Source organism: Scophthalmus maximus, chromosome 2, assembly GCF_022379125.1.
Source record: "Scophthalmus maximus strain ysfricsl-2021 chromosome 2, ASM2237912v1, whole genome shotgun sequence".
NCBI lineage: Eukaryota > Metazoa > Chordata > Actinopteri > Pleuronectiformes > Scophthalmidae > Scophthalmus > Scophthalmus maximus.
The window spans coordinates 17,693,231-17,718,505 of record NC_061516.1 but is presented as its reverse complement, the minus strand read 5'-3'; the positions used below and the strand labels follow the sequence as shown (position 1 = coordinate 17,718,505).

The 25,275-nt window shown below is 41.5% G+C and overlaps 1 non-coding gene across 1 annotated transcript; it reads left to right on the top strand.

Moving 5' to 3' along the window:
* Positions 1-23,702: 23,702 nt before the first annotated feature.
* On the top strand, positions 23,703-23,775 carry trnar-acg. The gene has a single exon. It is a non-coding gene; the product is annotated as a tRNA-Arg (tRNA).
* Positions 23,776-25,275: the final 1,500 nt, after the last annotated feature.

Sequence of the window (25,275 nt, the reverse complement as noted above, 5' to 3'; positions counted from 1 at the left end):
ACAGTTTAGTGATTCAGTGAGTCGTATGTCTGGCACCCGGCTGCATGACTTATAGAGGCTCTTCTGGCTTCAGCACACACACACACACACACACACACACACAAACAGATTTATCCCAAGTCCTTTCCTGCTAATCCCAATGGGATAAATCTGAAAATTATTTTTGTCTTCATTGAAAACCCTACAATATAAAGTGGACAGACAGAAAGAGCCTTTCTTCACATTCGCTATGTGCATTTAAAAACAGTTTTTCCAGACTAAGTGCTTTCCCACCCAGTTAGGCTACTTTTATTTGATTCGGTGGCTAAGATGATTTCAGGCAGTTTCTTCACAACAAAAATATTGGAATGAGGCTCTGTTCCTCTGTTCCTCTGTTCCTCTGTTCCTCTGTTCCACTTCCAGTAATATAGACGCATCATGTAGATGGACAGGGAAACTAGCTCTTGAGACCCACGACAAGTACCTATTTTACACATAATTGGCTGGTATACGCAGGTTTCTTTTTAACAAGGATAAACCTGCTAAAAAAGGAAGGATTTGGCTTTTCGTTTTGTTATTTCCTCCCGGTGAGTCATGTTCGACGTTGCAAAAGCGCGGAAACCGATGCATCTTGAGCATGCAAAGAAAAGTTGCTGTTGCTGATTGTTCCCAAGATGTAAAAAAAAAAAACAGTGAGTACACAAATTTTGCGTCATCAGCGTCTAGACTGCCAAAATAAAGAAGAAGATGAAGAAGAAGACATTTGTGTGTCTTATTTCAGAGTCATTTGGGAGTCAATAATCCATTCCCAATACGGACAGAAGCCAGATGTTAGTGGGTGTTAGTAGGTGTTTTGACCAGTGGAAATGGGTCTGTAGTGACTTTTTTTGTCCCCCTTCTCAAATTATCCCTCATCGGTTGTGTCATAAAAGATTTGAAAAAGTTTTCAATTCTTCAGGTGAATTCTAAACGTTTTTGTAAAGCAGTGACCAGAACATTTGCCCATATTGTTAAATAAAGTTGAAGAAAACTCGAGCAGAAATTGACAGCCATGCAACAAAGCACAGGCTTCCTCATTCATTTCGCCAAGGCTGCGCTGGCGCTGCATCAGAACGAGTCCCAGCCAAACCAAACACTCTGCACAGTAAAATAAATATATACTGTACATGTTATGCAGTGAGACAAAGTGTGAATTACAAATAAAGGTGGCAGGCATGATGGGTGCTGGTGAAAGTGGATGTAAGCAACAACAGATCAGCCACATTACCACATTAACGTTGGCCCGACGACTCCCTCGTAAAACAGACTCGCTGTTTTTTATCTGACTGACAGCAGCACTCACTGACCGACCGGCGTCATCCTGGTCGTCTGGCCGCCCCGGCTGGCCAACCTGTCTGGGTTGCTGTCAGCTTGGCCGACTTACTGGACTCGCTGACTGACTTGTATCCCGGCTGGCAGAGTGGTTGTGTCAGAGTAGATTTATGTTGCCTGGCCGTGGTGATAACTCATTTCAGACACACTGAGCTCCCCACAGGGAAGCAATTAGAGCCAAGCCAACTGAGTTTACCTGTCTCTCCTGCATTGAGTGAAAACGTTCTGGGCAGGATTCTTTTACACTTATATTTTATATTACAGATACTTTTATCCACAACCACTAAAAAAGCACGAGCACAAAAACCTCATAGTCAGAACCAGTGCAAAACAGATGACATATCTCCGTCCTGATGCTGCTGCTGATCCATATTCACCATATGACATGACACTGTTACTGTTAAATCTCCTTTCAGTGCTGGCTTTCAGAATCCAATATCACTGATTTCTGAATTATGATCGGAAATATACTTGAGCACTTCACACAAAAGTTTAGATAATGATCCACTCAGCTTCTACACACACGATTTTCATGGACCACAGTTATTGTCCATTGTTGTTCTTATGGATTTTCTATTTCACCTCCACCTTGTTATAGAATGTATTTTATCCAATGAAGGACCTCCTACTGTACAGTATGTGTTTGTATACCACGGGTAAGTCATACAGTAGAATAGTGGTCAGGGTGGATAGTGGGTGTACAACGCACAGCTAAAAGCTAATGATTCAAAATGTATTAATCTACTGATTGATGCAACTGCTGGCTGATACTTGTTTTTAAAGTTGTTCTGGTATTTGTGAATACAACACATAGTACAGCATGTTTTCTTTTTTGACTGAACTTAACTCAAAAAAGTTGAATGCTGCACTTTTTTGTTGCACTAAATGCCTTTAAAACTATTTAAGTCTTGTATGTAAAGATATGCAGAATGAGCAGCAGCAGGCGCTCAGACGTGTTCAGTGAATCTCCAAGATACTCATCCCGAGTCAGAAGGTTCAAGTCCTTGACATTCAAGGACAAAAAACACAAAGGATGCTGGCATTTAAGAGTGTGGTGTCTGAGAGACTCAGTTGTGAGGAAACTGCAGCTGTAAAGACAAAAGAGGCACCCAGAGGTCTCATAAATCACTCTTTTTTTAAATGCAGCTCTCACACCCACTTTCAACAACAACGGCAGCCACTTCCGTCGAGGCGACCGCATGCACCAATAACAAGCTCGGAGTAGGATTCTTTAAAATAGGGGCCGGATGTTTGTCTCGTCTGCAAGATGATCCACAAAGGGCAGAGCGGGGCACCAACAATGGCAGGGTTAGAGGTCTGATACTTCAAATTGAATGTGTCAGTTGTTCGTCGAGGAGCCTACATCTACTCTCACTATGCAAAGACAATGGGAACTTATTCTGGGTTTTTAAAAAACACCCACAAATGTTCATGTTTACAAGCATGTTTGATTCCCTGTGACTGTCTCTTCCTGTTGCCTTCAAAGAGCATACCAGTTGTCTTGGTCTCGGCCAAGGTTACTGGCAGTCCAAACCATACCTTGTTTAAAATCTCTTGCATTTGACATATTTAGTGAAACCTTTGCTGGTAACACCTGCACCCAGTGTGACTGAACAGACTGTTCAGACTGGATGAGCCGGGGATCAAACCACAGGCCTTCCAATTAGTGGACAGCCCGCTCTGTACACTTGGTTTTAAATTGTGAACATTTCACATTTCTTATGTCTTCTAAGCATTCATTATCGTCTTAATTCGATTGCTGCCAAAGCGTGGGCATATGGCCTTTTGTTTTTCATTATGTGAACTGTAACTCATGTAACTTGCTTCTTTCCCTGCATAGACAGAATTCAGGAAAAATGATTAGGTTCTGCAAGAAAAGGCTATACGTGTTCTGTGACCTTGACCTGTTCACTTAAATCATCTTGCATGACGAAAGGCATGTCAATAATGATGCATGTGACCATGAGGCCATGGCCAAGAATGTGCACACTATACATAGTAACTGTAAAAGCTTAATAGCAAAAGAGCACATATACAGAAACCTCCCACGCAAAATAAACAAAACTGTACTAAAAAAACGTTGTGTTCATGTAGGACCTACTAATCATAGTAAGGAGGTGATTGAGAAAAAAAAACTGTGATCTCCACATCATAGGACACTATGTGTGCATTAATGATATCAGAAATTGCCCGAGAAAAAAAAACTGTAAACACTGGGTCGTTTCTTGTTCTGGTAGCATGAGGTTGCGCACTCAGTTTTTGAAAACAGCTATGACCTTTAATATTATACATAAGTGTCACTTGGAAGCAACAGCTTGTCTGGGCCTTCAAAGAGTCATTACTCAGCTGATGTGAACGTTTACCGTCCGCTGCAGCCAGGCAGGCCTGTAATTGTTTGTGTGTGGAGCCCCGAGGATGTGACTGATTGGATGTCATTAAGTCAAATGTGCGTCAATGAACATGTAGAAAGTGTGTTACAGTCGAACTCCCTCTCTCCATACCCTGCATTTTCTCCTCAGAGGGTGGCTAATGGCTCAGGAGGTCCAGGTGGCAATTTATGCCTCTGAAGTTGTAAGTGCTTCCTATATCTTATGCACACACATACACATATAAACACACACATGGAGAGAGAGAGACATTTAATCTGGCTAAGCAAAAGAGGAGGGATTGACATGGCGAGTCACAGAAAGAAGCAAAGTGAAATCCAAGATGTGGCATTATTCCCGAGTGTCTGTGATCTCCTTCTCCTGGTTACGAGGGACTAAGTGTTGAAGTTAAAACATTTCACTTTGGGCAAATAAAAGGCAAGAAAACTGTCCCCGGAGACTGAGCATAATGTTTTCCTTTATGTTGCAGCTTTGAGTTTCCGTAGAACTAGTCCTGATTACTAAACAGCTTAACATCAATCATCACCAGTTTATTTGATTCATCTTAAGTCGTTTTCCTACAATAAGTATGTTGGGGGGGGGGTCGTCAGTGTATCATAATAACTGCTGCAAATTATACTGCAATTTTCTCAAATAATCTGCACTGATCCATGAGCCTCGGGCTGTTCAGACGTACAGAACACGCCAGAATAAGTCCCAGTGCAGCCATTTGCCTCAGTGAGAATCGTATGAGTATAGTTACATGATTTTCAGGCAGATTGTGGCAACAGATTTTGTCTTGTTCGGCTTTCAAATGTTGTAGTGTGTGAACAGTTCTCATGGTCCAACTTAAAAAGCCCTCACTTCCAAAACAGACGCCCGTAGACCATGAACCCGACTGCAAGGCACCAAACGCATGATGATCCAGATAACGCTCTGTTTCACTCAAATACATATAAAAACACAATCAGTAAAAGAAATCAGCGTCGTTTTTCTGACTTTGTTGGAGCATTCTGGATCAATTTTGCAGTAAGATTGTAAAATAATATTGTATGTCAATTTTGGCTTTTTCAGGCATCTAAAAGACTTGTAGCGTGCTGTTGGCTTCCCTCTGTCCAATGTCAGAACATTTTCTGCTCGCTGCTCATTTGGTTTGCCGATGTTTCTTTTTGAAAAACTCAATCTGGGAGGCGTTGGGCTGTGTGTGGAAGCTTTGTGATTTGCGGGCGCGGTCGTGTTTGTGGGTTTTCCTTCGTGTTTGTGCCTCTCTGAGAGGGAATCAAAAACGTTGTTCAAAGACTTCAGCTGGGTTTTATAACTCTGTGATTCCATGAGACTCTTTTATGGCTGAACTTTACAACATGAACTGAACACAACAAAGCACTAAGAGTGTTGCTGCGTGTAAACCAACCAAATACAAAAAAATAATCCTTTGTCTGTGAAGCTGCTTTTAGTCATGCAGACATGATGTCCAGATATGAGTCTCGATTCAAACACTTTTACTACTTCTTCTACTAACCATCGATAAGAATGAAACACTGGACACGCTCATACATTTTAGTTGAAGTAGAAGAGAAGGGACCACCAACATATTTTCAAACTTGTGAAAAGGGCAACCAGGGAAGAGTGAAAGGGGAGACAAGAAAGACAACTTTAGTTCGTAAGTCAAATAAATGAAGCTGGTTTGGCAGACAAGATTATTGGTCAAATGTTGCAATTGTCATTTAAATTTGCGTGTTTAGCATTTCAATCTGGTTTGACCAGTTGAAGGATATTTGAAGGATCCTTTGTGCCATGTGCCGTTGATAAAATAAAGCCATCCCAGGGTAAGTACACATGTTGCTGATGATTTATGTTTATCATTTTTAGTATGTTAACGGTTTTAACCATGTGTTTAACTGTGACACACCAGCCATGTCCCTCGTGGGATGCTTAGGGTTGGTTTGACTGTTCTCTGTTCTCTTGATCTTTGTGAAAACCATGTTCCTGGTTTTTGACTCAGACAGCTCAGATGTGGAAGTGTTCTCACGTGAATTAACCTGGGAGTTTTCACTGTGTGTCCCAGCTGAGAACTGCAGCACCGAGCATCAATAACAGAAGCATAAAGCTGTCTCAATGTTCACTGTGATTTGGAAAGCTGCGAGCAATAAAGTTGACATTATTTAGACAGTTTAGAGATTTATCACATTATTAATTTGATGTAATGCTGTTGTAGGATCATAACAGAGCATTAGAGCTGTCACTGGTTAGTTGGGTTTCAGTTCTGTGGGTTACATTTATTTATCTATCCAAAGTCTTGAAAGTAACTATTCACATCATGTTTTTCTTTCTCAAATTTTCTGGTTACACTTAAATTTAATAAATGTTTTAAATGCCATTTTGGGCTGTGACTGTGTCACAAAATTACGGAAATTTGTCTTGAAATGGTAAATAATTTAATTTTAAGAATATGATAAAAATGAGATTGATTTAAAAGATAGATTAATAGATACATTTTTATTAACTATTGAAATTCAGAGATTAATCGCGATTAAGAAAATGAATCGGTCACATTAGCGTGTGAGTGCTTCAAAACATCAATGAAACACCAGCATTTTGAAAGTGCTATTAATTAAATTCAAACTTACCGGAAATATTGTTCCTCTTTATGGTAAAAACATAATCATGAACTGGTGTTTTAAATTACATTTTTGATAAGGGAAATGGAAAATATATCAGGTAACAAAATCCAGCACTTGTGATCATAGTAAGTAATTTAACACCCTGTACAGACAGTACAGACGAGACTGCTTATTAAAACTGGAAGTAAAAAACAACAGAACAGTCAAGTGTCTAATTAACTGACGACTGTGGGAAAATGTTTTTTTATTAGTCGCATTGAAAGATGGGACAGTTATTATATTACATAGCGAAATACCCCAGAGAGTCTCTGTGAAGCACAATTGAAAAGTAATACAGAATGTAAAAAAAATCAAAGAGGAAGAAAAAGGCTGTCATCGCCCGCGACTCATCCTTCATCAGTGAAATATATTATTATTATATAATTATCAGTCCGGAAGAAGAACCCTCCTCCTCCTGTTTTTGTTCTCCTCTTTCGTGAGTGACTGTGTGTGTGTTTGTTTTCTCAGCCGCCTTTAAACCTCGCACTCTTACACACACACACACACACACACACACACACACACACACACACACACACACACACACACACACTTCATAAACAGACACGTCTGATCCTCTGCTGAGTGCATCGTCAGGAGGATTTTTCTGGTAAAATGAAAAGAAAAAGAAAAAAAGGCATTAAGAAATCTCACGAACAATGACCATTGTGGGACCGTCTCCCACAATAGTCAAAATCCACTTTTTATTTTCTCTCCCACATTTAACAACAATCTGTTATGACTGTGAAAACAGACTACGCTTGATTTTAAGATCTGGACTTGTAGGAAAATCTCATGGATCAAAGATATTTTTAGCCACATGGCGACTCGGCTCTATGGCGTTGTCAAGCTGTCGGTCCAGATCAACATATCTCTGTGGCCCTTTGGAATCAACTGCCATGAATTTTGATACATATATCAATAATGACCAGGTTGAACACAACTGACTTTGGGTTTTCCTCTAGACCTAAAAAAGATTACTTCAGTTCGTAACACAAATATATTAAGTTAGTTCTAGTTTGAGTTAACAGGTTAAGAGAATTGATCAATTCAAGTTGAACAAACTTGATTCATCTGTGAATGAATGAAGGCGATTGGAAACCTTGGCACATCACACTATTTGTTCGGAAACTTCAACTTTCTTAACCTCAACTTCTTGATTTTAACAAGAACAAACGTAACTATTTGACTGTTACCGATTGGAGTATATTTTTTTTAAGTTATAGCAAATTTCTTGTTTGCGTGTAGCAACATGGGCAGGTCAAAACCTGCTTCGTGGGTTTTCTTTGTACAGTAAGAATGTGATCACCTGGCTGAAATTCAATCACAATAAGTCCGACACAGGACATCTGGAAGTGACCGGGTTGATCCAATGACGGAGAGGACACAGTGAATTCCCTCTGCTTTGACACTTTCATTAACATGTGATTTTCTCATCCAGATGTTAATACCAGATGTAAATCTGGACCATGTCTTGTTTCCACACACATCTAAATAATGCCATACGGAACATTTACATGACACCTACTGATTAAAAAAAGTGGAATCACTTTAACAGATGTATGAAGAACAATGTCACATATCCTCTCTCTAAAAACGGTAGACTTGTAAACCACACACTTTTCTTGATCTTGCTCCCTCATCCTGACGGGAAATGCTTTGACTGTTTGCCTCTTTGGCAAACAAACAACTCAACAGTTACCATTGTTGAATGCAAAGACATCAAATCAACGTCTTGTTTACACGCCCTCAGAAAGTCAAACATGTTATAGGCGAGTCACTTGTGTTCCAGGATCGAGCAAATAAAGACTTCCCTGGGAGTCCCGTCTCCTGCCGGGAACCAGCGGAGTCGAGAGACTGGCTGTGACTGATCCATGCAGAAGACCTTCGGCCTCCTCTCCTCTCGTTTTTCTTTTCTTTTTTTTTTGGCACTTCAATTCTTCGCCAGTTAATTTTTGTATCGACATCTCCAATCACATCATGTGGGAAAGGTGTGATTCAGATGAAGAACCGTGGACTCTCGCTTCTAACGTGCAATCATATGTTTTTGCGCTTATCATAAGGCCAGTGTCTCTGTTGATACAGGCAGGAGAGTCTCGGAGTCTCTCCCTGTCGAGGACAAGGGAGCAGCGGCAGAGTCTCCATTTCAGACCAGGCGTCCCAGCAGGAGGTTAATTAAAACAAACTTGTAGCGCTTTTGTAGATAGAGGTGGAACAACTGGAGCCTCAAAGTCCCTCAAATCAAACAAGTTCTGCACCGATAAGGCCGTGCGCAGAGTAATGTGTGTTCATTTGAATTCAAAGTTTATCCTATTCAGGTCCAATTATTTACGAATAATGAATTTACTCTCTTGCTGAGAAGTTTGAAAAAAAATCCACTTTTAAAGCTCATTTATGAGCATAAACACAATAATATATATTGTCTGGTTATTTAACATTTTTTCACACATGAACTCTGTAAAATTAACAGCACAAATTAATCCCTATAATGCCCTGGTAGCTTTTTAAACCTGCATTAGTTTTTTCTACTTACAGGCCCACAAGAACAAGCTGTGAACAAAACATATTTTTTTCCTTTTAAGTTAAATGTTAAAATAAGTCAAGATAACTCAAAAATGTATTGAGTATATACAGGACAACATTAGCATTCAATTTGTAGTCATGTTTGTGTCCTTCTGATGAACATATGTCCAATATTAACTTTGTCTCCACCAACTCCTGAGAGAAATATCTGGCTCTTTAGAGGCTAAATACTTTGCTGTTTTCATCAGTTGGTCTGTAACTGTATCTGTATCTGTATCTGTAGAAGACAACAGTGGGATTTCAGAGCTTTTTTGAAGTAAACATCTGCGATCTGTGACCAAAAACAAAGCCTATGAAGAAGTGGGTCAGAAATCTAAGACCACTTGAAATATACTTAACACCTTAGGGCCCTTGACAATTATACGAAGCTCATTATGAAAACCAGCACACAAAAACATCAGAATAGCCTTTTTCAAACGCATCCACTTTGGAATTTGTTGTTGTGGAACTCAAGAGAGGAAAATACAAAACTGAGGGAAAAGGACGTGACTTTAAATCTGTCAATGTTAGTGTAGGCATGAACAAATGAAGATAACATCAGACAGATGTTTGTGACTCTTGGTGGCCGCGAAGACAAATCAACGCTTCTCCCTCTGTTTGTTTGGATTTGTGTTGCTTTCATCTCCCGGCCTCCGAAACAAGACAAGGACCAGCTGGGGGGCAGAGAAAGTGACCCGCGTGCTCTCACCCAGGGGTCAGAGGTCAGCCACGAGTTTGGGGATCGCAGAAGTCACAATTTGAAAATTCTGGAGGCAAAAAGGCAAAAGAAAAACGCCTGTTAACATGTTTTTTGTTACTCCTAAGCCATAGGGACAAACACACACGAGCAGTTCATGACGTGTGTTGATACTTGCACTCGAAGATTAGGATAGAGAGAGAGATAAAAGTGTAGAGGGCCAGAGTCATGAGGTCGCGCCCTGCTTCTGTAACTCTATGTTGCCTGTTTGTGCGGTATATGCCTTTACAAATTGTGATCCATTGCAGCTAGTGACAGAGGTAGAACCCTATTTCAACAATCATGAACCAGGATAGCTTTCAGAGCACAGAAACAACCTATAGCTCCCATGAAAAACAAGTCGGTTGAGTACTTCTGTCATTGTGTACATGGTGTCGTACTTCTTCTTCTTCTACTTCGTTCAGCTCACTCTCTGTCCTTGTCTTCTTACAGAAATCTCTGCCCTGACTATGACTCACCGAGGATTTCTTGTCTCTTCTGACGAACTGTGTAGCCCGGAAACATCTACAGCTTATTGGATATGGTGTTTATTAAAGGCCACGAAAAACATGAGTATTACGTTTGACATTGGATAGTTTTTTTTTTACATGACCTACTGTGGAGGACAGGCTCTGTTCCATTTCGGTTATTAGCGTCAGTGGTAATTTTTAATCTGATCTTTTGTCTCTGAACCTCCAAGTGTTTGTACAGTGTTGCTGCAGCAGTACTGTGTATGGACGATTAACATTACATGTGTTGGCTGGTTGTACTTTTATGTAGAAAATTAGCTTCAGCTGGGACGCTTGCTGGAAAGACAGATGTTTTTATTGCTTCAGTTAAGCTTGCTGGCCACACGAGCGCGCGCAGGCATGCAAGCACGCACACACACAATCACTGTTCTGGACGTACACAGACATATCAATCTCTGTATCATAAAAGCATGGTTAAAGGTTTATTTTAGCTTTTGAACTGATTGATGGTAAATGAAAAATTCCTCTTTAAACGTCATTTGAACTTCATTCAACCAATCGACATTTTTTATTCAAGGATGTATTTTTGTTATATATTTTTTACTTATCTGACAATATTCTACTACATTTTGTCAGTTTTGGGGGCTCCATAAACTTGAAACATTAGACAACGCATACATACTTTTCATATATCGAATCAAATACTATCTTTCCTAATCTCAACCAGTGCGTTTGAGAAGCTGAAATGGAACCACGCACGAGACACAAACCCGATGTGACCCGTTGATCTCCTCCTTATGAGTCTGTGCAGTAAAAAAAAGAAAAAGAAAAGCTTTTCTTCAACCGGATAAAATATTGCAAATAAATATTAGTCAGACAATAAATGCAACATCCAGTGTTTGGCCAAAGCAGTTCATAGTATCCCTTGTGATTTGTAGGGGATGGGGTCGCTCTGCCCACACACTGGTGACCTCCACAGGCATGGGTTCATCGAAAGTTGAGATGCTTCGCCGCGTCAAGGTCTGCCACTTCTCCGTGCATTGATGCGCATCAGTGCTCCAGAAAAGCGGCGGTTTTATCTGTGAATGTGATCAGTCCGACTGGTTTCCACATCCAAACATGGCCTTCTGAAACGAGCCATGAGCTGCAGGCACCTGTCTGCCTCCAAGCTGTGGCGAGCGCTGTGGGACTGAGACAGTCTGGCGAGAGCCCCGGTGACCGGGAGGCTCAGACTGTGACCGACGTCTGCCCACACAGCTATGGGTCAGTCTACACAGAGACAGACAGGGTGACGACGACCGGGGTCTCCTCCAGGAGACGTTAATGATCCAGAGACGAGGGCAGGGCAGAGACAAAACAGAGGGAAAACAAACTGGCTGCTGCTCCTTCCAAATTGTGTCCATGAGAATGAGAGATGCCACAAATGATCGGTTTCTCTCCCTGAAGCTTGTTGTTTATTTCATTGTTGTTATTTATTTTAGTTCAGTATCACACAGTTACAGTTAAAGCATACATTTGACAGAAATAGTGGTGTTTTTGAACCTCTGCTTTTGTTGATTTCTTCAGAACAGGGTAAAAGAAAAACTGGCTGATATTTGTGACTCGGCAGAAGTGCAAGAGGACGAGTCAGAGCTGATGAAAACACGACGGTGGCATCCAGACGAACTCGCCACGTTCGAGGCCAGTTTGTGAAGCGTGTTATTTATTGCCTTTTAAATGTGATGTTTTGAAGGTTGAGACAAGACGGATCAAACCCACCTCCAGTTCTTTAAATAACTTGAGGGGGCAAAAACATGTTTTGCTCCCGTGCTCTTACTGCATCTTCATCCAAAGTCACACGCCAAAGGAGACATTTCTGTAGTTTTTCTCATCCTTCTCACTTTTTATGAAAACATTTATTCATCAGCTTTTTTTCGCTCCATGGTCTCTCTACTGCTCAGATCATCTGGCTGCACTAATATTTGTTAATATGGCTGCTCTGAGAGTGGACAGAAAAAAAACGAATGCCTGCTGGAGTATTTCAGCCCTTCAGATGAATTTAGGGGGATGCAAGCAAAAGTCCTTTGTGTCTATTTTCTGTCACATTATCCAAGTCAATTATCTAAGTGTTTTGTTCATGCTGAGTCTTTCTACATCCGCCGCAGACCTTCCTGCGACAATAAACAAGGCAGTCCCTAACCCTCACCATGAAAGGAATGCTTCGAGGCTATATGTTTGTCAGTGTATTGTTTAACACTTCTCTGCCCTTTGCATTGTCATTTGTATAACTCTTTTTTAAAAATAGAATTTAAATACATAATTGATCATGAAATGTGGTCAGAACATTAGGAGATAGATGTCAGGTATTATCATACTTGCACTGCCATAGAGAATGAACAAGAGCCGCCTGGGATGTTGGGTCAAGAATACTAAAATAATATGTATGACTAACCACGCTGTTATATTCCATAACTTATAATAAGTAAGATTAAAGCATTATACGATTCATAACAGATGTGTAAAGATATAACAAACTCTGAACACAGTAAAACACTTTACAGAAGTTGGATAAAACCGAATTAAATTGGTGTTTATACTGAAGGAAGAACCATTTCAAAAGTTTTGGCACTGATCATTTGTATTTGGGTTTTGATCAGATCTCCTTTGAATCGTCTGGCAGTTAGCGGACAGAGTGTTGCTGTGAGGTCTGGTAGGTCCAGCACTAATGTCAGTGTTGATGGTTTGGGGTTTTTCAGAGAGGAGACAGCAGTGAGGCTCATGGTCGTCTTTTGATGAGGCCAGATGAGACCTTCACCCACATTCCTGGTCAGTCTCCTGGGCTGCCGCTCGCCACATTACTGCCTGCTGTCCAAACAAACAAGGCCAGTCACAGAAGGCCTCCTGGGCCGTGCCAAGCCAACCCGGGACAAACCGCCCACCTCTGACGGTCCTAAAATATAGACTCTCCATTTTAACTCCAGGAACAAGAAGCTTTTTCATTCTGTTAAAAACAAAGTCATTCCACATGTTGTAGCACAAGCTGTTGTTGTCTCTGACGTCCAGACGTCATAGATTGTGAATCAATGTGTGTTACTTAAAGACAGACATTTAAAGGTCAACGGGCTAATTTGACATTTTGGAGAATCTTGTAGGAGTAAAACTAAAATGATTGTTTACTCAAGACCTCCACCAAGCAGGATTTCTCCGCAGGCCAACGTGGTGTACATGGTCATGTTGTAAGAACACTCTGCATTTAGAGACTTTGGAGGGTGGTGGCTTTTTTCCTATATTCAGAAAAAGGAAAAAGAAAACAAGAGTGTGAGGAATGGATCAACTTTGTTTTTCTGCTCTAACACAAGCTGTGTGGTTAGCTCAGCTCAGCACACTGACCCTCCGAGACGATTTTTACCATGAAATTGCATTCGTTTAACCTTGAGAAAGTGGTAACTGGGACAACCATTTGGCCTTTTCCCAGTGATCTCCAGTGGTAATGGTGCTCACAGTCTCCATTTTACTCGTGGTGGTTTAAAACTGTCCACATTGTCTCACAAGTCTGTAGAAGGGACCTGTTTGCTTTTGTCAAAACCTTGTACAGTACAAACTACAAAGCCCCATGCAAATCCTTCCAGGAGCTCTCCCCAACTTTGAATCTCAAATGGAATTTTACATTTTAAACAAATTATGGCATGTACATGAAACCGGACACAAGCAGACACAGATAAACAGTCATACAGAAGATCGACGACAACATAAAAAATAACAAAACAGGTAACACCTTTTTGAAAGAAAAGAGCCATGTAAATGCAATATGTACATTTCAAAAAATGTAAACAGGGAACAATTTGAAGAATGAGTGGATGTGTCAGTGGAACCAAAACAGCCCAATAGATATTCTCCCCTGAAAAATAGACTTAAACTCAAAACTTAACGTAAACTTGAGCCTGGTTGTCCTTTTACGGGTAACATCATATCTACAACCTCTATGGTGGCTCTGAGGGTCAAAATACAAAAACGTTTCACAAAACATATTTCACGTTGTTGTGTTTTGTGTTTTGACCTTCAGGGCCACTATAGGCGATATGCAAAGACTCTAACACGAACATTATGCTCTAGGTTTGTCATCACTGACATTTGCCTCCTCAAAGAGGTTACCACAAGTCAGGGCTACTGCGGCCGCAGAGGTATGACATGTGGACCACAATCATTGGAACCGGTCAGATTTGGATGCTTGTATTTGCACATGGAAGTTTCTGATGGAGATTGTTTCTTGGTGAAGAAATCATGAAGCATGATGAAAAAAAAGGCCCATTTACCTTCTCCTTATCAGTAAGACACATCTAGAAAGGGAATTTCCTCTGCAAAACCTCCTTCCAGGCTAGTCCCATGTTTAGTACTGAATTAAGACGTTACCATTCCCACCAATTATTGTATCACAGAAAAATTTTCCAGACTAAAAAAAAAGTGAAAGAAAAATGCAATCTTCTTCTTGGATGATTCCAACAGACTGGATCTGTGTTTGAGGAAGAAAGCATCTTATGTTTTGTAGAGCCTGCGAGAGGAAACATACCCTTCAATATACTCTTCTTAAAGTTTAACACTAAATCACCCTAAAAACTGGCAGGATTTACAAAGCAACAAGAGTTTTGCAAGACCACGGCATGATGCGGTTTCATCTGGCATGGAATTCCTATTTGTATTCTGACGGGTTGCATTGAAAAAATCTTTATCATGGTTGTCAAATCAGATTGACATGTAACCTTTGAAAGAGAATCTGTCAGAATGCCAGGCTGTGACCGGGTCAGCACTGTGTGTGTCAGTATTGTGTGTGTGTGTCTTTGTGTCTGCATCTATGTGACAGACAGAGACGTCATGTCATCAAAGAGGACAATGCGTCTGGTCCGGAGTTGGACGCTGGGAGATGGAGACAGACAAAGAGATGGTGCAATAGGTGGAAGGAGGTGACGGAGAACGAAAGGCCAATGGGTGAAGCTGTTTGTGTCGCCACCTGCCCCCTTCGCTGTCTCAAGAACTCCAAATTAAGCAAATGACTGCGAGCAAAATGTTCACAATGTTCTGTTGTTGGAGAAGTAATTCCCCGCGTTGCCTTCACTCCAATTCTGTTAGTGATTTTCAACGACAAACTAAAAGGAGCGGAGATTTGGTGATCTAATGAGTTCATCTCTGCCTTTTTGCTGACGATGTAGCCCTGTTTGCTCCAGTGGACCGTGGCCTCTTGTGAGCACTGTGACCGTTTGCAGAGTGTAAAGAATCTTCGAGTCTAGTGAAGTTGCTGCTCTAAGTGAAGGGCTTGAAGTATCGAAGGCCCCGTTCAGTTGCAGAGAGTAGTGACATGCAGACTCACCTTGCATGCGCAGTGATTTTGCTGCTTTCGATTCAATGATTTGAGTCTCTGTCATCTTACCATGACAAACCGAGGTGCTGGCTAACTTGACCTCTTCAAACGTTTTTAGTTAATAATCAACCTGGCACCAGTTGTGTGGCAGATTTGTAATTGTCCCTCTACCACCTGTATCTTCCAGTCCTCCCCACAGACCAGAGAGCCAGCATCCAGTCTCCTGATTGGTCCGGTCCATCGACTGCCATGGCGCCACTGAGGGGTTGTATTATGGGGGTGTCACTCAAACCTCTTTGAGGGGAAAATTGAGTTAGCTGATGTAGCATTAGGTCATCCTCACCCTCCTGCTCCCTTTCTGTGCTCCTCTGACAGGTCTCATCATACAGGGGACCTGCCGGGCAGATTGACATCTCAATGAGACGACCAACGCAGGGCTTTTACAAGCACCATTTCACGGCTTCAGTCTTTGTATGACAAACCCCCTACAACAACCAACATCCCTCTGATACCACCCCCAGACTCTGTTTTTGTCCCTCTCTTCTTTCTTTCCACAACCCCTCCTTGTGTTACCACTGTCCTACTTCTGTTGTGCTGGTCTGAGATGGGATGTAGATACAGTAATTATAAGTGAAACATCCACCAATAGGAACAGAAAAATCAATTAGAAGAGAAAGAAGACATTCATCACACGGTATTCTGTCTGTGGCTTTTAATGGCTCTTGTGGCTCAATGACATCGTTGTGTGGAGCCCTCTTCTTCTAGGATGATAAGTGGCAAGGGACTAGAGAGTTTTAAGTTTATCTTGATAAACCAACTCCTAATACTCATAAAAGTGGTAAATCAAAATTCACATTGGTTCTGTTCAAATTTTCAGTATAATTCAATGCACACTTGATTAATGGCTATGCTTTAAGTCTTGCTAACTGTTTAAAATTTGAGCAATATTTGCACTTGGCAACTCCAGAATGGTAAAGGTTGGGAGAAGTCGTGGTTATGATTAATAGAAAGGCAGATGCAGGTCTCTCATGGGACAAATCCTGCAGTGTTCTTTTGGCCATACTGTCCTGACATGAAGGGAGAGGTGGGAAGATGGACGGAAACACGGATGCAGGGAGAGAAGGAAAACATGCAAGGTGGAGGGGAGCGATGGAAGGAAGCGGGGAGGGGAGGGCATGAGGTAAGGAGGGAAAGTGGGAGGCATGAAGGGGAGGGGATAGCGTCACGCTTTGTTGCCTCTCAATTGAAGTCTGAACACCGGCCACAAAACCCGGCTCACTCCATATACCTCATCTTTGCATGTGAAAGGAGGACTCCATTGTCTGAGTCTAACTGCACATTTAACCTGTCTGGACTGAGAGAAAGGGGGAACTTCTCTCCCTGTCTCTCTCCTCACACACTCTCTCATTTTAACAAACCAATTAGCTGGACATTCCTCTTGCAAAGACAACGTCTTTACACTTGCTAAATAGTGAACAACCAGCATTCGGAGGATTCATTTTTTAGCCGGAGGGAGAAAGCAAACCGTCTCCAGCTTTTTCGTGTTTCTTCGGGATTTGGCCACGAGGTTCTCCGTGTAGTTTTAATGCAGGTTTGGAGCCTGCACTCGGTGGCTGGTTCTGTGACACATGCAGACATAGACAGAATTTTCATTTAAATGACACATTGTGTCCATGGAAATGGACTTTTAAAAACTTTACTCGTATCATCTTTAAAAACTAATTCAAAACATATTTTATGATTCTGTTGGAAAGGAAGAATATTTTTTTTTAAATCCTAAAACTGTCATGACGTTTAATCCAGCAGTGGTGAGGTGTGCTTTGAGTTTAAAAAGAAGGTGTTGTTCGGTGCTCTGAAATGGCACCGACCAACACAGCGGAGGGTGTAAATTCTCCTCCACACCGGAGGCTCAACTTGTTTTGTCTTGGGAGAGGTCAGTCCAGGCCAAAACCCACCGTAAAAGGCCATGGACATGATTGTCATTGAAACTCCAAAGATGTGAATGCAGATATGAATGGGGAAGCTTTCCATGGAGTTGTGCCGCTCCCCTAATGCTCCGACGTGAATGCTGGCTTCCTGAGGAGTTGAGGCTCAGAGAGAGGACGCCAACTCTGTACCTGTGAAGCCGTCAAACGGCCAACTGGGGTTTGTTTGTGTGGGGAGCCGAGTCCAACCCCAGCAAGAGCTCTCTCAACACAATGTCCGACGCCCGGGCCCTCTGGCTATGAAGCTCAGCCGAGAGGCCAGCTGTAAGAGAGTCTCAGCCGGGGGCCCGGGCCAGAGCGGGTCCAAAGGCCTGGTGCTGGGGGGGACTCCGACAGGGGCAGCTGCATCCCAGTGGCCCCTCACCACTCCTGCTCATTCTTTCAATTAGACACTCAGAGAATTAACTCCCGTTGGTCTCCCTCCACTTTCCCCCCTAAACCACAGGGCCGTGGACTCCAAAAAAATAATTTTCACTTGATCAGCTGTTCAGTTTTTGAATTGAACATTTCACTGATGGTCTGTCAGTGTGGTGAAGTGATTCACTGCACTCGACCTGTTCTCATTCATTCAGTCATTCATGTCACGTCGCTGATCGTCATATTCTGTCTTTACAGGTGCATTCACATTTTTTAGTCTGGTTCACTCTACAATGCCCAGCAATGGAACCTCCACATCAGCCAGGGTCAGGGAGGAGATCCTGCTTAGAATAGAGTGCTCCATGGACTGAAAACTGAGACAAATATGAGACTCATACCTTACCCAAGATTGAGGCTAATGCTATTATTGTTATTCAAGACAAAGTTGTATGCTTGCTTTGGAAAGGCTTTCCGGTATAAAAAATAAAATACCTAATCTGACAAAGGATACTGTACATAACTTCAAATTCCTAATAAGCAATAGGTTTAGTGGGAGTACACAGACTGTATAGTCAACTTCCAGCCTTTTCCCAGTATTGGACCAATGCATGTGGCTGATGAAATCTATCTCTTTCCCAGTTTAATAGTCCAAACAGTTATAATCCAGAGCAAGAGTAAGTACAAGCAGGATCTTGATGCTCTTTAAGTAGGAGTTTTTAAACTTCTATCACAGTAAGGTCATATTGTTTCTGCAGGTTTTTAATTTATTTCATAATTTAGTGACTGCGTTCCCACTTGATGATGAGTTTCATTCCTATACTTAGAATTCATAATGAAACTTTAAACACTGGTCCCTCTGCTTCAACAGCCCACAACATTAGTCATATGAGTCTACTTAGAGCCAAAGATGAGCGAAGAGGAGGGTCTAATGTCAGTGGGTCTAGTTTTGTGTCCACTTGATGTTCATAAGTTAGTTGGGGTGATATGATAACATATATGTATGATAGGATGCTGCAGCAAACCATTTGCCAATGCCAGTGCTTCCACCTGCCAATGCAGAAAGTGACCGTGGCTCTGGCTGTACTGTAACAATCCTGCAGCTGCCGTGCAGGGATGAAGTGCTCAAAGGTTTAATTTTTAAAAATAAAAAAATGTCAAGAGAATTGAATCTGAACGTGGCCCATGGCTCATGTTCTTCTCAAAAACTTAATGTGTGGGGACATTGCTCCACTGACGCTCATCAGTGTGGATGCACTGCATCTTAATTAATGGGGATGGGACGCTCCTCCCTGGTGAAGCCCCACTTTGTTAGGGCAGGTGCAGCTTTAAATGACTTGTTGACATTTTTTGCAGTGTGAAGAAGGTGGCAGGTTGTGATCCTACAACCCACGTCTCATATACATAATCCAGCAGGCAGGCGGGCCCCTGCTCTTTCTTGAATGGGGGGACTCACCCTTCCTCTGAGGACGTTTCGGGGCTGAAAGAGAACCCTCACCACCCGGCTACCGGGGGCCCGTGGGTGCAGTGAGAAAATGAAGACCTCTGCGCCCCTCTAAATCCCCAGGAATTTCTCATTAAGCATAGGTCCCGGGCTGCCGAGGGCCCTCTGGGCCCTCACCCACCCCCCATGAGGGGTCTTCCTCTCTGGCAGGGAGAATGGAGCTCTCCACTCCACTTTGTGCTGGCTGCCGGCTACCAGGGCCTGTTATTCACCTTTTCCTTTCTCAGCAGCACAAGAGCTTTCTCCCAATCATGCTTTCAAAGTCCTCAGGACTTCCTCTTCCTTTCATTCAGTTTTTACATAAGTGTGTGTATGTGTGTGTGTGTGTGTGTGCGCGTGTGTGTGTGTGTGTGTGTGTGTGTGTGTGTGTGTGTGTGTGTGATGTCTTTTAAGACGCAAAAGAGAAAGGCAGAATTGAATTTGACATTTTTTAATGGTCTCCTGAGATATTTTTGTCTGGAGGCGTCAAAGCTGGAGTGAAGCGGACTCTCATTTCAAAGGGTTTTTTTTTCTGTTTTTTCACACATTGTTCATGAGTACAAGTAGGATTAATGAGGATTATGTATATGAGGAGAGGTAATGAGTTTTGATGAGACTAGAGAGGATATTTAGTGTACGATTTGAAAACATCTCAGTGAGTCATGGGTTTGGCAGCATCGGCAGCTCCTGACTTTTCCCGTTGTTGTTTTTGAGTCGCTTTACCCTCATAAAATACTTAAATAAAGGACAAAACATGTGCCAATGATTTTATGATGTATTTGATGTTTTGGATTATATTTTTGTCAGACCATAAAATTCAAAAATAAGATGAAGAGAGAAGCGAGATGCTGTTACCTCCCCTGTGTGGAGAAGAACTGCTGCTGCAACAACACCCACAGGCCTCATCCCGAAAACATCTCTTAATGCCTAAGAGCTATTCCAAAATTGTTAATCAGATCTTTACTCTTTCCCCGACTTGGATTCCTAGAGACAATAACTGCTACTTCCCGAATTCTAACTTTAGCCCTAACCTTAACCTAAACCTATTCTAACCTTACAATACATCTGAGCCTTAAGATTAAATTACTTTCTATACAGGGACTCACTTTTTGTCCCCATAAGGACGACCCTGTCCCCATAATGTGACCGTAGGAACAGGTTTGGGTCCCCACAACACGAGTAATACCTGTAACACACACATCACTATCACATTATGATTTGTAGAACATTAACGTTTTCATTAAATTTGAATATTTAATCTCACTCACCTAGAGTCTTTCAACGCTTGAAGTTCATCTGGATGCAACAGACTAGTTTTGTCCATGAGTTTTCCATGAATTGCGAGGTTGCGCAGAATTCACATGTGGATTTGTCGAATGTCTGTTGATTGTTGCAATCGACATCCTGGATGGACTTTGTTTGTATTTACTCTTTACTCTTGTTTCTTGTTGTGAAGTAACTTGTGACTTTGGTTTCGAATATGAAAAAAAAGGGAATAATATGTTTTCATTCAGTTCGAACAGAGCCCTGGAGATGTCTGTCTTTGTGAAGTGTTTGCAACCTGCAGCAAGTATTGTTTGTTTATTAACTTCCCTTCCACGTGAGAGATTTTTCAGCCAACAGCGAAAGGAAAGAAATAAAACAGGCATGAATCAGACACATGAGATATTGTTGAACTGCAGGTTAAAAAAGGGGGGGCATTTTGGTTATAAACACAATTTTTTCCCTTGATTAAAAAACAAAGTCCCTTGCCGCCCCGTTGTGTTGCGTCCGACAGCAGAGCGCAGCTCCTCTGGTCACTGCAGTTCATCTATCAGCTGTGCATGTCGGCGAGTCTGTGGGGAAATGTTGGAACCTTTGTTCCAGGCTCAGTACTACGACCTGCCCTGCAGGAGAGCAGCTACATGTGGTTCTCTCACTCAAAGACAGTGATCAGTTGATGGACGGGCAGCGCGACCTTTAAGACTCGATAACTGTCTCCATGGCGATAAGATGATTCAGCCCCTTGAGTTGAGTCCCTGCTGACCAACGTCCCCAGATCCGGAAATTTCTGACTGCTAAAAAAATGTGTATCCTCTTGTGATGTGTCCTCATAGTGATGCTGTTTCGGTTCTGCACAAGGAAAACACATCATACAATATGTATAAAATAATAACAAGGCAAGACGGCTTATTTATATCCTGGCAGTCGACTGGTAGAATGAGTTGGTTTGTTGATTTTGGTCGGTGAGATGTTTTTATATACAGCCGTGACCGTTTTATTTAACCTGACCCACTGAAATAAAAACAGATATGCAAAGTGGGTTCATGATTAAAATAGATACAATCTGTAGACTATAAACAGAAATTACTAAATACACACAGCATTGTTCTCTGTGTCAATGTAAAAAATGGAGAAAAAATGATGGTGACTCAACTGGTGTGTAACAAGGATGTAGTTAGATGAAAAGTTTCTATAACATCTATAACATTAAAGTTAATGGTATTCTGTGGGGCTTTCACAACTTTTAAAATTTTGGAGCTTCATTTTTATCAGTTTCGTTTAAAACATGCTCTACTATGTCATGTATCATGTGGATGATGCACCATGTGTTACAAAATATGTTTGTATTGTACTTAACAGCAACAGAATGAATGTGACTTTATACTGCTGAACCTGAATCAGCCCTAAACCCTGTATAGCGTCGGAGCATCTTAAACTGTGCTGTTGTTGTTTTAAAGGCAAAATGTGTTTGAACCAAATGTTTTATTTTTATAGATGTTTTGTCTTTAGACTGCGATTTGAATGTAAAGAACGCATCTATGCTTCTGAATATATAATCATGTTAGTTTTAGTACCTAAAAAGGAATCCTTGTAAAGTACCGTGCAGTGATGATAGATCTCTGAACTGAACAAATTAGCAAAGTGATTCACGATTTCCACCTCTGCTCTGGACAAGAGCAATAACTTTGAGAATAGGGGGAATGAGACTGAGACAAGACAAAAAGAGGAAAAAAGTTCATGGAGAGAGTGAGAATGAAAGATGGAAAGCGAGTGAGAGAGAGTTGTCCCACGAGGCCAGGACAGCTGACAGCTGGGTTCAGAGGAGGTCAGAGGTCGTGGATTGGCAGCAGTGGGGGAGTGAAGTGGAATCTAAAACAACAGGAAGACACACACACACACACACACACACACACACAGTCCTGGGAGAGGAGAGGAGATGAGTGTGGCCCTCTGAAACACTCTCTCTCTTGTATGACAGACAGTTGACTAAAACTTCATCAGTGTGTGGACTGAACACCAGTGTGTGTGTGTGTGTGTGTGTGTGTGTGTGTGTGTGTGTGTTACCTCCAGATCTTTCAGGTTTACTACATATCATTTGGGTTCTGCATTATTCGATTGATCACATATTTGTACCACTGAAGTAGAATCTGAATGGTTGTAGTTTATCTACTGTAGACCTTATTTGTTGTGTTTCATCAAACTGTTTTAAGAAATGAACAGACATCTGGCAAGGTCATACTATTCCATCACAGAAGACCTGTGAGACCACAAGCAACATTGATGTCCTTTCTTTCATCCATGCATTACCTATTCCTGGGTGTTAGAATGTTAGTGAGGGAGGTAGATGGTCGTAGGGGTCGCTTTTTGTCTTCCATACAGGTGTACCTATACAAGAAATGCTTTATAACTGTGAAAAATCATGGTTTCACTGGGGATTTTACCACTACACTATGGAACCACATGACAGCAACATCATGAATACCTTCCCACACTTCAAGGTCTCCTGCTTTACCTTATACTAAATGATTAGAAATGTTCCTGCTTATGTCTTGATCTGTCAATAAAGTTAAACCACCTTTATATAAGCTGTTATCACATGCCAAGGGGAATATCATGAACATGAAGCCGAGAGCTACAGTAAAGTACGACTTTATTTTGAAAAATAAATGTGCCAAAGTAAAAAATAGTTAATAGCAGTGATGGTGTCACCTGCTGGGATTCTTACATTGTTTAGTCACTGTGAGCTACATTCATGCTCTTATAACCTGAAGGAGCCCAGGGCCGAGCAGCAGGTAAAAAGAAAATGTCCCAGTCAAACAGCTGCTTAAGTCAGGTTGAGACTCAGTCAGACAAGAGATCATGATGAATCCTAGAGACCTCCCGTTTGAGTCTTTACCTTTGTACTGTGTTTTGCCGCCATCTAGTGGACATGTTTTTGCATGTTATTGCAGGCCCCACAAGAAGGTCTCAAATCTGAGAGAAGCTGTGAGATGAATAATGAAAGAGGAAAAGAAGACAAAGCAAACTTATGCACGAGTTATTATTTATTTATTTAATTTCCCTAACTTTTCTCTCAGACCTCTCTGGGTCTCGACCGGTTATTCAGTTTAAATAGTACAGAATGTTGCATGGTGAAACATGGGGCTAGTGGCGCAATGGATAACGCGTCTGACTACGGATCAGAAGATTCTAGGTTCGACTCCTGGCTAGCTCGTACTTTTAATTTTACTCATTGGACTTTACATACAACACTCACACAGCTGTTACCTTGGGAAGTTCTCCGGTGACGTCGAAGCTTCGGGGCGGACGGGAAAAAACTGCACAGGCTGGTTAAGAGAGCCGGATGCTTTCCTGTGGACACAATGGAGGAGGTGGGTGAGAGGAGGATGTTGGCCAAGCTGACAGCTCAGCGTTTGTCCCATTACAACAAAATACTTGCACTGCTGTCCTGCCATACTGTACTTTCATCATATTCATTGTTCTTTTTCACCCCCTGTACTTTATATAGTCGTCTATATCCACCACAACTGCATTAGTTATCATCCTGTGAAATACATCCTATATCCTGTGCAATACACATACTGTGTATTGACTACTTATTTTGTTACTTCAAATCCAAACCACTGCACATTTTAGCCTTCTTTCACAAGGCAACACTTGCACTATGTATAAATGTATATACCTTTTTTTAATAGTTTTTTCCTCTATTGTATATTGTATATTTTTGCTATATTTGTGATATTTCTACCTCTTTCATGATGCTGCTGCTGTAACAAACGAATTTCCCCAGCGTGGGATTAATAAAGTCCTATCCTATTTTATCTAATCTTATTTTGTCTTATCTTAAATGTCTCTTTGGTGGAGCTGTACTGGAAACTGGGCAGATGTCCCAGGCGCCTTGAGCCCCATGAGCCAAAACAAGTCCTACATTTGAAAATTACTTGGTCTTTCTAAAATGTTTTTGATAAAAAAAAAGAATTGGACTAGAAATTACATGAAATTGTAATCAGTTACTTATGTCACATTACTTACATTACTGAAGTGATCACATTACTCAGCAGCAAAAGTAATATGTCACTTTACATTCAATACTCAGCTTTATCGAAAGTGACTTTAAACAAGTCCAAATCCTTGACACCCACATGTCGCATAATTTGTATTTAACACATGTAACTCATGCGTTGCTGATCATCCAGCAGAGTTAGCCTCCGTGACTGCACAAATGCTCTCCACAGGTCACGACCTCAGGAGGGCACTCACCCTCCAACACAAGAGAACATGACTCCTGAATGGACACGTACCTATAAGCATAAGCATCATCAGCCAACACCAAACTACATCTAAATAAGACAACTTTGGAGTTGCATTTTGCCACTTTTGACAGAGGCCACCGCCTTAATAACACCTCCGACCAGTCTGCCCACTGAACACAGAAACCAAACTGATCAACCCTCAATCAGACTCCTGGTGAAACAAGAAATAGGGTGGACCCCCAGATGTCTGACAGCGCGTTACTGGAATTATAACTGTTACGTAATGACTGAATTAAAAATTATAATGTTATCACATCATTGTTACATGTTACTAAGTAATTGTGTTGTAATGCGATACTGCTCAAAACGTGTTTATTGATTCCATACTTTTAACAGATGTTGCAAACATTCAAAGGGGAATTTGACAGTTTATTTACAGGCTGTTCACAGGTCTGGAGAAG